We start from the raw sequence: 11,044 nt of genomic DNA, 5'->3' as shown, positions 1-11,044 counted from the left end.
TTTTATTTTCATGCATAGAAGTATGCATAAAGGATAAATTTTTATATCAAAAGTGTTATTTTTATCATTTTTATTTTCATGCATAGAAGTATGCATAAAAGATAAATGTTTATATCAAAAGTGTTACTTTTATCATTTTTATTTCATGCATAGAAGTATGCATAATGGATAAATTTTTATATCAAAAGTGTTACTTTTATCATATTTGAATTTCATGCATAAAGGTATGCATGAAAGTTGATTATTTTATTATAAAAGTGTGACTTTTATCATAATTGAATTTCATGCATAAAGGTATGCATAAAAGTTGATTATTTTACTATAAAAGTGTGTCTTTTATTATATTGAATTTCATGCATAGAGGTATGCATAAAAGTTGATTATTTTATTATAAAAGTGTGACTTTTATCATAATTGAATTTCATGCATAGAGGTATGCATAAAAGTTGATTATTTTATTGTAAGAGTGTTACTTTTATCATATTGGATTTCATGCATAGAGGTATGCATAAAAGATATTCTTTTTATACTAAAAGTGTGATTCTCATCATAAATGGATTTTATGCATAACTTAGATGCATAAGAGAAATGCTTTTATTCTAAAAGTGTAATTCCTACCAAATTGAATTTATGCATAAGAAGATGCATAAAAGTTTGATTTTTAATTCAAAGTGTCATTCTCATCTAAATTGAATTTATGCACAAGAAGATGCATAAAAGAATAAGATTTCAATTCAAAAGCGTTATTCTCATCCAAATTGAATTTATGTATAGGAAGATGCATAAAAGATGGATTTTTAATTCAAAAATATCAATTCTCATCCAACTTGAATTTATGCATAGGAAGATGCATAAAAGATTGAATTTTAATTCAAAAGTGTCATTTTCATTTAAAATGAAATTATGCATAGGAAGATGCATAAAAGATTGATTTTTAATTCGAAAGTGTTAGTCTCCTTAAATGGAATTTATGCATAAATAAAAATGTAGAGAAATCTTATATCAAATATAAGAATTCTCTTGTATTCTATAAAAAGATATGAAATGTGATAAGACGTGATAAGAGGTGTATGAGATGTGATAATATGTGATAAGATACGTATGGGAAGTGATAAGATGTGATAAGAGGTGTATGAGATGCGGTAAGATGTGTATGAGATGTGATAGGATATGATAAGATGTATATGGAATGTGTAGGGCGAGAATGGATGTAATATGGATGTATGGATGTAGATACAGATATGTATGTATGAATGTGAATGTGGATGTGGATGTGGATGTGGATGTGTATGTGGATGTGGATGTGGATGTGGATGTGTATGTAGATACGGATATGTATGTATGTATGTATGAATGTGAATGTGGATGTGGATGTGTATGTATGAATGTGAATGTGGATGTGGATGTGGATGTATGGGTATGAATGTAGATGTGAATGTGAATGTGAATGTGGATGTGGATGTATGGATATGAATGTGAATGTGGATGTGGATGTGGATGTATGGATATGAATGTGACTGTAGATGTGGATGTGGATGTATGGATGTAGATACGGATGTGGATGTATGTATGTGGAAGTGGATGTATGAATGAGGATGTGAAAATGGATGTATGCATGGATGTGTATGTAGAATAATGAATGTGAATGTGTATGGGAAATAATGTGTCGTCGATATGAGTGAATGGATGATGATGAATACATATGAATGGGATGTGGAATAAGTAATGTGGACTAAGGAGGATAAAATGAAAAAGACAAGAGTTCGATATAGAAACTGTATTTTGTGAACTGTTTGTAAATGAATGTTTTATGTCAAGAATGCTGGGGAAGCATTTTGACCGTCTTGTGGATTAAGGTCAAGGAGACCTAACTGATAAAGTTGCAACTGCTGACGGAGAGTCAATGGAGGACGTCTCGCGTAGCAAGGTCGGCCGAGGTCTTGACCAGCCTCGGTTCGATTTAAATGGTGAGCTTTCGGTACGGTGGATTAGGGACCAAGGAAGCGGCCTATGAGTGAAGCGCTAGGTCACCTACGAAGGATCCTAGAGGGTGCTGACCATACGGTGCTCAGGCTCTGGGTCGCCAAAGATACCCACACGTGCGTCGTGGAAGATATTGGAACAAGGAGTAAGAGTTGTTTTCTGAAACCGGGCATGGATCTGGTTGATTGACCTTGCTGGTCCTCAACAGATGAGTCCATGGCTCTTTTATATGGATCTGTGGGTTGATCTTGCTGATCTTCCACGGAGATTCCATTCTATTATATGAATATATTGCCGGTTACTATGAGCTAGGAACTATGGAAAAGGCCCCTGAGTGAACAGGTGGTGAGCGTTCTGGCTGCCAATGATGCCATAAGTATACCGATGAATGAATTACTGGAAATAAGGATTCAACTAGAGACTGAGGATTGTCATCAGTGACATAATGGTTTCATTAAAGGATTGTTTAAAGTTAGCTGATGCTAAGAAAAAAGCAATTTCATATTGGGTGTGTAAGTGGTGTGACTAGTTTTATGTTTGTATGAACTTCCGGCTAGGGGGCCTTCGAACTCTTTTCCTTGGTACACCCGGGACAAAACCTAACCAAATTCTTAATTAGATCCCATCACTTGGCTAACCCATGGGACTAGATGGGGTTAGGCTGGACTGATGGATCCGTAAATCAAGATTTAATTTCTATTATTACGATAGATGAAGTAAATCCCGGATAGTAATTGTTCTATGGATAGGAATCAACGGCTGTGCCTCTTAATGGGAAAAAAAGCGTTGATCCCAATGATCCAAGTGTAAGTTTCTTCCTTGATCTGACCAAGTACCGTTAGAGGTGCAGTCGGATCAGTTTGATCAGCTAATGATCTTGACTACGTTAGAGTAAAGAGATATCCTGGTGGAATCGCCCGTGCTTTCCGGTAAAGGAAGTTTTTCCGATTTCGGTTTTGGATAAACCGACAGATTAGTCTCTTGTCCGGATATCCGTGGGCGAGGCCCCGACGAGTGTGAGACCCCTGCCCCGCGCACGATGTGTTACTTCCGCTGCTAGTACCCCGAATCCGTTGCGCGGTATGCATAAAAGTTGATTATTTTATTGTAAGAGTGTTACTTTTATATCATATTGGATTTCATGCATAGAGGTATGCATGAAAAGATATTATTTTTATGCATAGAGGTATGCATAAAAGATATTCTTTTTATACTAAAAGTCTGATTTTCATCATAAATGGATTTTATGCATAACTTAGATGCATAAGAGAAATTCTTTTATTCTAAAAGTGTAATTCCTATCAAATTGAATTTATGCATAAGAAGATGCATAAAAGTTTGATTTTTAATTCAAAGTGTCATTCTCATCTAAATTGAATTTATGCACAAGAAGATGCATAAAAGAATAAGATTTCAATTCAAAAGCGTTATTCTCATCCAAATTGAATTTATGTATAGGAAGATGCATAAAAGATGGATTTTTAATTCAAAAATGTCAATTCTCATCCAACTTGAATTTATGCATAGGAAGATGCATAAAAGATTGAATTTTAATTCAAAAGTGTCATTTTCATTTAAAATGAAATTATGCATAGGAAGATGCATAAAAGATTGATTTTTAATTCGAAAGTGTTAGTCTCCTTAAATGGAATTTATGCATAAATAAAAATGTAGAGAAATCTTATATCAAATATAAGAATTCTCTTGTATTCTATAAAAAGATATGAAATGTGATAAGACGTGATAAGAGGTGTATGAGATGTGATAATATGTGATAAGATACGTATGGGAAGTGATAAGATGTGATAAGAGGTGTATGAGATGCGATAAGATGTGTATGAGATGTGATAGGATATGATAAGATGTATATGGAATGTGTAGGGCGAGAATGGATGTAATATGGATGTATGGATGTAGATATGGATATGTATGTATGAATGTGAATGGGGATGTGGATGTGTATGTATGAATGTGAATGTGGATGTGGATGTATGGATATGAATGTGAATGTGGATGTGGATGTGTATGTATGAATGTGGATGTGGATGTGGATGTATGGATATGAATGTAGATGTGAATGTGAATGTGAATGTGGATGTGGATGTATGGATATGAATGTGAATGTGGATGTATGGATATGAATGTGAATGTAGATGTGGATGTGGATGTATGGATGTAGATACGGATGTGGATGTATGTATGTGGAAGTGGATGTATGAATGAGGATGTGAAAATGGATGTATGCATGGATGTGTATGTAGAATAATGAATGTGAATGTGTATGGAAAATAATGTGTCGTCGATATGAGTGAATGAATGATGATGAATACATATGAATGGGATGTGGAATAAGTAATGTGGACTAAGGAGGATAAAATGGAAAAGACGAGAGTTCGATATAGAAATTGTATTTTGTGAATTGTTTGTAAATGAATGTTTTCTGTCAAGAATGCTGGGGAAGCATTTTGACCGTCTTGTGGATTAAGGTCAAGGAGACCTAACTGATAAAGTTACAACTGCTAACGGCGGAGAGTCAATGGAGGACGTCTCGCGTAGCAAGGTCGGCCGAGGTCTTGACCAGCCTCGGTTCGATTTAAATGGTGAGCTTCCGGTACGGTGGATTAGGGACCAAGGAAGCGGCCTATGAGTGAAGCGCTAGGTCACCTGTGCAAAGGATCCTAGAGGGTGCATACGCTGCTCGGGCTCTCGGTCGCCGAACATACCCACGCGTGCATCGTGGAAGATATTGGAACAAGGAGTAAGAGTTGTTTTCTGAAACCGGGCATGGATCTAGTTGATTGACCTTGCTGGTCCTCAACGGATGAGTCCATGGCTCTTTTATATGGATCTGTGGGTTGATCTTGCTGATCTTCCACGGAGATTCCATTCTATTATATGAATATATTGCCGGTTACTATGAGCTAGGAACTATGGAAAAGGCCCCTGAGTGAACAGGTGTGGTGAGTGAGCGTTCTGGTTGCCAATGATGCCATAAGTATACCGATGAATGAATGACTGGAAATAAGGATTCAACCAGAGAATGAGGATTATCATCAGTGACATAATGGTTTCATTAAAGGATTGTCTGATACTAAGAAAAAGGCAATTTCATATTGGTGGGTGTGTAAGTGGTGTGACTAGTTTTATGTTTGTATGAACTTCCGGCTAGGGGGCCTTGGAACTCTTTTCCTTAGTACCCGGGACAAAACCTAACCAAATTCTTAATTGGATCCCATCACTACAGTGGTTGGGCAGTTGGCTAACCCATGGGACTGGATGGTGGACTGATGGATCCGTAAATCGAGATTTAATTTCTATTATTACGATAGATGAAGTAAATCTCAGATAGTAATTGTTCTATGGATAGGAATCAACGGGCTGTGCCTCTTAATGGGGAAAAAAGCGTTGATCCCAATGATCCAAGTGCAAGTTTCTTCCTTGATCTGATCAAGTACCGTTAGAGGTGCAGTTGGATCAGTTTGATCAGTAATGATCTTGACTACGTTAGAGTAAAGAGATATCCTGGTGGAATCGCCCGTGCTTTCCGGTAAAGGAAGTTTTTCCGGTTCTGGTTTTGGATAAACCGACGGATTAGTCTCTTGTCCGGATATCCGTGGGCGAGGCCCCGAGTGTGAGACCCCTGCCCCGCGCACGATGTGTTACTTCCACTGCTAGTACCCCGAATCCGTTGCGCGGTGGAGACCGGGATCTTACAGTTGGTATCAGAGCGAAATTGAAAGCTAATAAAGATAATTAAATTCTTATCTAAAATTGGTAATAAGAATTCAGAATCCACTTCTTGTGTCAAGCTGGATTCCATAATCCACTTCTTTTGTCAAGTTAGATTCTAGAATCTGATGAAAAACAGGTAGAGGGAGAGGAGACACACACACAGGAGCAAACCCTAATGTATTAATCAAACCCTAATGTATTAATCAAACCCTAACCATAGAGAGAAGCCATATCCCTTCTCACACAATGCATAAAGCCATAATCCATAATCTACAACACACTGCTTGTGTTGTGTCCACACACACAGTAACCCTAGCTAATGTCCACACTCTATGACCAGCTGGACGCGGTCATCATTTATGTCTCACACATGTTACTATCTAACGTGCCAGCACACATAGTGCAACTGGCACAAGCTGACATTGAGCTTGAATCTTAACAACCCCTCTCAAGCTCATGATGTACTGCCCCATAGATGAAGATGTAGATGAGCTTGGGCTATCAAAGCTCTCAACACTCCCCCTCTCATCTCATGTACTCCCAACATAGTACAGAAGTACTCAAACTTCTCCCTGCTAAGTGGCTTTGTAAAGATGTCGGCCACCTGCTCTTCAGTCTTCACATACTGCAAATCCACTAAATCCACTGTACCATCCAACACTTTCTCTCTGACAAAATGATAATGGACCTCTATATGTTTGGTCCGCGCATGAAAAACTAGATTCTTGGCCAACTCTATGCTGCTCATGTTGTCACAATGAATGACAACCTTGCCATCAATAGGCTCACCCAAATCAGCCCCACCACCACACAAGAGACTCTTTAACCATACTCCTTCACATGTAACAATGGCTGCACCCCTGTATTCAGCCTCTGGTAAAGCAACATTAGGTTGCTTCTTACTGCTCCAACTCACCACTGCACTTCCAAATGTAAAGGCATAACCACTAGTAGACCTCCTGTCATACGAGCTACCTGCCCAAATCTACGTCTTTGTAGCCGTGTACATCCAAGCCTTTACCATGCTCATAAAGAAGACCATAATGTGCAGTGGTCTTTACATAGCTCATAATGCGTCTCATTGCATCCAAATGAGGTTTTCTGGGGCTTTGCATAAATTGGCTTACTAGCCCCACAGCATAACTGTCGTGTGATAGTCATGTAAATAAGACTACCAAACCATCTTTCTATACATAGATGGATCATCCAACTCTTCACCAAAATCAGCCCGCAGCTTCACATTCTACTCCAAAGGTGTACTCATTGGCTTACACCCTGTCATCCCATATTTTGCCAACATATCCAATGCATATTGGCGTTGCACTAACCATGTCCCTGCATGGTCTTTGATCACTTCAATCCCAACAAAATATCTCAATTCACCCAAGTCTTTCATATCAAACTGCCCACTCAATGCCTTCTTGAGACATGCGTAACATCTGTAGCATGATCTCCTGTGACAATCAAGTCATCTACATAGATGACAAGCAAGACAATCCCATGCTCTGTTTTCTTTACATAGAGTGAAGAATCTGTTGAAGAAACCTAAAATCCAAGGGAGATGAGATATCGGCTTATCTTATCACTCCAAGCACGAGGTGCTTGCTTCAAACCATGTAATGCTTTCTTTAATCTGCATACATGAGTGGGGTACCTCGGGTGTACATATCCTTCTGGCTGTGCCATATAAACTTCCTCTTGTAAATCACCATTTAGAAATGCATTTTTCACATCCATTTGATGCATTTCCCAACCATTTGCTGCAGCCATAGCAACAATGACTGCTCTCACTGTTCCCATCTTTGCAACTGGACTAAATGTTTCACTCATCATAGTCCAAGCCTTGGGTTTGTGCATATGGCGCTCAATGGAACCATCTGATTTGCATTTCACCTTATAAACCCATTTGCAATCAAATTGATTTCGCGGGCTGCAGACAGGAGGGGACTACAGTTGAGAGAGGTGGATTGCATGTGTGTTTTTTGTTTGGTGGGGGATATGGCTAGAGTTCGCCAGAGGGTTTGATTCTCTGAAGGTTCGCGATGCCCAAGATGCTTTGAAGGGTTTGATTCTCTGAAGGTTCGATGCTTTGAAGGTTTGATGCCCAAGATCACACGTAGTTACTTATGATCACACACAATTGCATCGAAGTTTAGCTGCCCATGTTGAAGATTTTTTGATGAATCTTTGAAGCTTTTGATTGATGCTCTTAGCTGTGGATGGGGCTTGAGGGATGCAAAGAATGGTTTCATCCACACTATCAGCTACTCCAAATACATTGCCACGACTCCCTTGTAGTCGACCCTAGATTTTTGTGCTACCAAACCCGGTTTCCTGCTTTAACCTATGTGCACTATCACTCCGCTTTGGAGGATTCTAGAATCCCACTCCTCTTTCTAATATTTTTTTATTCTAGTTTTTCCAGTCACTTCTCTTGTCCTCTCTGGTGGATTCTAGAATCCATGATTAACTTTTAGTCATAGTTGTTACTTTTTTTACAGTTCTCAATCTAAAGTTTTTTCTTATTTTTGGATTCTAGTTTTGATGGATCAATTCTTTTGTCCTCTTTGGTGGATTCTAGAATCCATGATTAACTTTTAGCCATGGTTGTTTCTTTTTTCTACAGGCCATGGCTTCTTAATCTCAAGTTTTTCATACAAGCAAGAAGTCTAAAACTTCAAGGCAAGCTTTTTGTGCAACCTTAACCCAATTCAAGATCAAGGAGGGGACACTCAGGTGCACTGATGTCTTCTCAGTTGGATCCCACACCATGGAGTCTGATTTTTGAAGTAACAAGGCTTTTTAAAAGTCCATCTTGTTCTTTTGTTGAGAGCTTCTTGCTGCTGAACAATTCCCTCGCGAGAGCCACTGACTCAGCAGTCTAAAAAGCATCGCTAAAAGGTTAGAAAGGGAAAAAGTCAAGACCTAGCACTTGTGAGAGAGGCAAACACCCTTTAAAGCTCTCAAGAAAAAGACATATGGGATAAAGTTAATGCCAAAAGCAAGTACGAGCATGCTTGGACACTCAGCTTTTGGCGTCATGTGGAGTGTAGGCAATTAATTGATTCAACAACCCCTTTTTTGATTGTTATAAAACACAAAGGACCTTCAAGTGATTCTAACAAGTACTCTTTTATTGGACGCATCGAGAAAGTGCAAGAGCACAAAGGAAAAAATAGGATATATTTTCTTGTTGAGCGTGATGACTCCACTCGCTTTGCCGTTCTTGTTTTATTGAAGGACTTTGAGATGGATGAAATAAATCCTCTAAGCACAAAAAACTTGATGGATCGATGCAATGCAAACTCGAGGCTTGGTAAGAACTAAGCTTTTCTCATCATCTTTTGAACTTTTGTCTCTTTTTTTTGAAACATATGATTGATTTCATTGTTTTTGGTTGTAGACATTTGGGAGAGCCTACAGTGAGGTGTTAGAGGGTTTTTTTGGTTGTAGACATTTGGGAGAGCCTACAGTGAGGTGTTAGAGGGTTTTTTTGGCTTATATATAAGAACTCTTCAAGTGACTACATCGAAGAGGAAGGAGAGGAAGAAGAAGAGTCAATTTCTTCAAGTGATGAGAGGAGGTTGAGAAAGAACGCCTCCCCTCTCCATTGATGTAAACCCCTATCTCACAGGAGGCAAGAAACGAAGCAAAAAGTTAGGTAAATCAAAGGATTCTAAGTTTCTTCCTGAATCAGAGATTGTTTCATCCGGTCCTGGTACCCCCTTACTCGACACAAGAGATTCAGGCTCTTTCAATGTTTTAAGAGAGATGGTTAAGCAAAATAACATGGTGGATCCTTTGCCTATATTTTTTCCCATAATTTTCATTGAGCATCCACCATTGGATCCCCAAACAGGAAGAAGACCCTTAGAGGTTCATGCTATTGTTTAACATCATGTTCATAATCTAAAGTACAAAATGAAAACTAAGACAAATGCCATTGTGTTACCCTTGCTTGTTTTAGTGGATAGACAACAATGTCCTAATAAGGAATCTTGGGTTAAGGCCAATGCTGAGTCTTACTATAGATATTGGGTTCTTGGGGGCACTCATTCTTTGCTTGCCAAGCAAGAGCTTGTTACTGAATATGAGCATGTTAGCACTTACAAAATGGCAATGTGTTGGGTGTAATGTTGGTTTAACAAATAAGGAGGCAAAGGTACTTGCCCTTGACCATAATATTGACTCATACTTTTGAATGGAAATGACTTTCATTCAAAAGATAAGGTTCTTTCATGAGTGGATTGATTCCTTCAAGTGTGGTGAGAAAATTGATGACAAGTTTCAAGCTGCACTTTGTGAAAAGTGTGGTCTTGAATTAAAAAAGAAAGGTGGTCATGGAGCAAGTTAGAGAAGCCCAATGTGAAACAATATGATAACTATTTTCAACTTGCCTTTTGTGATGGAGAAATTTGGGATCTACAAGATGATATTTTTAAGCTACATGAGTAGGTAAAGTTAAAAGGTCAATAGTTCAGCAAGTCACCTCTGCAGCTTCAAAGGCAAAGGTGCCTCAAGTGATGAAGCATCAAAGCCCATTCTTAAAGAAAAGAAGATAACAGTGTGGAGACATTTGCAAAAGCAATTCGTGAGAAATTATTGATCATTGTAGTTCTCTCACACACACATGAAGGGTGGAATCATCTCTCTAGAGCAAATGGGAGAAGAATTTGAAAGGTTTGTTTGTTAAATTGAGTCTTTTGTTTTTTGAAGTTTTACTTGGTTTTATCAGCTCTAATTTCTTTGGTTGTCTATTAGGCAAAAAACATGCTTCACATGCAGAGAACAATGATTGAAAAGTTGAATTACTCTAATTGGGATGAGGTAGTGCTCTACCACCTAGACTCAAGCAAACCCCAAGGTGTTGGGGAAGTACATGTTGTTATTTGTTGGTAACACGGTGTGAGTAGTTCATCTTGCTTTCAGCTTTGTTTAACAAACCTTTTTTTTCCACCTCTCACATCTTGCTTGTTCGTTTTTTCAGAACAAAGATCCACGGGTTTCCATCAAGAAAATCAATCTTGACTTTGAGCAATTTTTTTCCCATTGTCGTTCTAGAGAGGAGGAGGAGACAACAACCCCAACGCATTGAAATCACTCCTAGTCTCACACTTTTCATTCGTGATGATGTAGAGGAGTCTCCAACTCATTGGTGTGTTCATGAGAAGGCAGAGTTTTGAAGACATGGACACTTTTTTCATAGCATGTCCTTACACTTTGGCCATTGCAGATGCTCCTTATGGTTTTTGTGCTCCAAACTCAGTCAATGACGATGTGAAGTACGAAGTATCTACCTACAAAAAAGTAATAGAGGCTTTTAGCAAGG

The 11,044-nt window shown here is 38.5% G+C and overlaps 1 pseudogene; it reads left to right on the top strand.

Moving 5' to 3' along the window:
- The first annotated feature begins 9,385 nt into the window (after positions 1–9,385).
- On the top strand, positions 9,386–10,321 carry LOC147614742 (uncharacterized; annotated as a pseudogene).
- Positions 10,322–11,044: the final 723 nt, after the last annotated feature.

Source organism: Cibotium barometz, chromosome 41, assembly GCF_041138505.1.
Source record: "Cibotium barometz isolate CiBa-2024 chromosome 41, ASM4113850v1, whole genome shotgun sequence".
Taxonomy (NCBI): Eukaryota; Viridiplantae; Streptophyta; class Polypodiopsida; order Cyatheales; family Cibotiaceae; genus Cibotium; species Cibotium barometz.
The sequence above is the reverse complement of the archived record's forward strand: the minus strand, read 5'-3'. Positions and strand labels throughout refer to the sequence as shown.